This window comes from Merops nubicus, unplaced genomic scaffold, assembly GCF_000691845.1.
Source record: "Merops nubicus isolate BGI_N331 unplaced genomic scaffold, ASM69184v1 scaffold10314, whole genome shotgun sequence".
NCBI lineage: Eukaryota > Metazoa > Chordata > Aves > Coraciiformes > Meropidae > Merops > Merops nubicus.
In genome coordinates, this window is record NW_008602286.1 from 1 (window position 1) to 411 (window position 411).

Genomic DNA, 411 nt, shown 5'->3' on the forward strand with positions numbered 1-411 from the left:
GGGAGGTGGGGAAGGAGGGAGGGAGGTTCCCGGGATCTCAGCGCGGTCCTCAGGTCCTACCTTTGCATCTGCCCAACTTCCGCTTGCCCTGTGAGGTTTCTGTCTTGATCCCCATGTGCTTCTTCTCTGCTTGGCGGAAGGGGTAGTCAGACCCAGCTGGGCCGGGGGGTGGGAGCTGAGGCGTTGTTGTCAGGAGGCGTCACTTGTCTGCGCAGTGCTGGGCTCTGGGGAGACCCCCCTGCAGTGCTGGGGCAGCTCTGGAGTCCTCAGCACAGCAGAGACAGGGACCAGAGGAGCCCCAGCAATGCCCCGAGGGGGGAACCCGTCTGCTGGGAGCCCAGCAGGAGAGAGTTGGGCTGGGGCAGCTGAGAGGAGAAGGCTCCAGCTGGGGAGACCTGCTGGGGGCTGCCA